This window comes from Arachis ipaensis, chromosome B03 (genome assembly GCF_000816755.2).
Source record: "Arachis ipaensis cultivar K30076 chromosome B03, Araip1.1, whole genome shotgun sequence".
NCBI classification, from domain to species: Eukaryota; Viridiplantae; Streptophyta; class Magnoliopsida; order Fabales; family Fabaceae; genus Arachis; species Arachis ipaensis.
In genome coordinates this window covers 36,894,837-36,897,219 of record NC_029787.2, presented here as the reverse complement: position 1 = coordinate 36,897,219, position 2,383 = coordinate 36,894,837, and the positions used below count along the sequence as shown (strand labels likewise).

At 31.6% G+C, this 2,383-nt stretch overlaps 1 long non-coding RNA gene across 1 annotated transcript; it reads right to left on the bottom strand.

Moving 5' to 3' along the window:
- On the bottom strand, positions 818-2,178 carry LOC110269652. Its single transcript, XR_002358415.1, has 3 exons — positions 1,746-2,178; positions 1,018-1,143; positions 818-874 (listed from the first exon to the last, which is right to left on the bottom strand). It is a non-coding gene; the product is annotated as an uncharacterized LOC110269652 (long non-coding RNA).

Sequence of the window (2,383 nt, the reverse complement as noted above, 5' to 3'; positions counted from 1 at the left end):
ATTTTTAATGATTTTTAATGATGATTATTATTATTATTATTATTACAACTAGAAAATGGATTAATACAGATAAGTTTAGTCTTTATTACAGACGGATTTTTGGTTATCGACGAAATTACCGACGGATTTTGTCCCTCTGTAAAAGCCTCGTCGGAAATTATTTACCGATGGATTTTTTTCATCGAAAAATTACCGACGGATTTTTACCAGTTACCGACGAATTTTCTCTCTGTAAATTCTCCATCCATTTCCCGAAGACGACGGATTTTCCAACGGATTTTCCGTCTATAATTACAGACGAATTTTTCGATGAATTTTTCGTCTGTCATTACAGACGAATTTTCAGACAGATTTTTCGTCTGTAATTACAAACGGATTTTTAGACGGATTTTTTGTCTGTAATTACAGACGGATTTTTTGACAAATTTTTCGTCTGTAATTTGAACCTTGAAAAATCATCATACACTCTGATTACAGACAGAAAATCCGTCTGTAAATCCGTCAGTAAGGTAAAATAGAAATTTTTTTTATTTTTTCAATTACAAAATAAACTTGTTTTCATACAAAATAAATATAAATTTAATACAAATTTTTATCTAATTTGTATTCGAATATTTATAATATTTCAAAAAATAAACAAATTCATCGTATTATCAAACTAAAAAAAAAAGTACTATAAACAAGCAAGTCAATATAATTCAAAACATAAATAAAGTGTATTGATCATCAACTATAATTCCTAGTATATTGTTGAACCATACTAAAACTATCAGCTATAGTCTTCAATGTCATCTTCATCCTCATCACCATCATAAAGTGAATATGGTGACAATACCTTCAATCTAGGGCATGAGGCATAGCAAGCTGCATAACACTGCACAAAAACTAAGTCGAAGGATATACAATAAGAAATAAAACCCATAATACCTATGCTCAATAGGTTGTAACCAGAGCAAAATTCTTCAAAAATGCAAAACTAATTGAAGTTCGTGCTTAAAAGTAGAAATAGATCCATACTTGAGAGTGCTAAGCACCAACTCCAACAGCAGCTCCATTGGGTCCTCTGAAGACAATAGGTACAGATATTTGCCCAGCAGACATGTAGTTTGATTTTGTAGCAGAATTAATAATGTGATCTATTGCCTGTGCATACGTTAAAATAGAACAAGTCAATAAGTGGAATCAATTATAAACCTAATGAAGAAGCAAGTAATGTGATCTTTCAATTACGTGCATTGATACAAATATTTTTCTCAACATTGCTGTAATGAAGAGGAAAGAGATTTTACATTCTAACATAATATGTAACTATGACATTAAAAGAATTATGCCAAGCAATTAAGAGTAATAAGTAACAAAATTCCAACAATGAGGTCTAAAATTGGTTAATGCATATGGCCATAGGAGTCAAGTAACATTCAAACTACAAGTCAAACACCACACATATCAAATATCTTAGAATGTATGTCTACTATGATTCACACAGCTAACAATAAATTCAATCTATTGTTCCAATATAGAGGTCAACATTTTTCCTCCATTCACCAGTGTATTATTTATCTCTAATTCAGATTGAGGTGGAAAATCAATAATTTCCATATCATATCATAGGACCCTGGTATTCTAATTGTAAAACATAAAAGATCAAGAAGAATTTGGCCAACTTCAGAAGACATCACAGCAATTTAATTATTTGGTGCTTTAATTAAAAAGTAAAATACAATGTAATCAAGTTCAACTCTAACCTGCATGGAGAAGTTAAAAGTCATAAACTCGACAACCGGCCTTAGACCCCATAGTAAGCAGCACCAACTCCAATGCCAGTGAACCCAGCCTGCAATATATTTAGCAAACAAATTAGTGCCATCTCCTTACTAATAGAAAACAGAAACAGTGATAATGATGGATAGGATTTATCCCCTCATGTGATAGTTTAGTTTTTGCAATCTGCCTCTAGTCCTCTGGGTTTTAAACTGAAAATCTTCCGATATAAAAATATTTGTTCTTGTCAGTTGTGATACAAACTATTAAATTTTCTCTTTCAGTTGCAATGACTCTTCAATAGGATTAAACAGTGATAAGATATCAAAGAGCAAGGAACTGTGAGTGAAAAAAAATAATCTCGATAATTGGAGTATCAAGAACCCTTTCAGGACCATACTTTTCCAGAAGCCCCTTAGTAATGTAACATGTAAGAAGAAAAACAAGTTAAACCTTTGATCAAAACAAGTTCACGGATACACACCTGGCAATAAACTAACCTTATATGCACCCTGGTATTCCCCAACCTGCACTTACATACACCCATAACCATCATAAGAAACGTGAAAAAGTGAAAAGACCAACAAGAATTAATTCTTTGAAAAACAAAACAAAAATTATC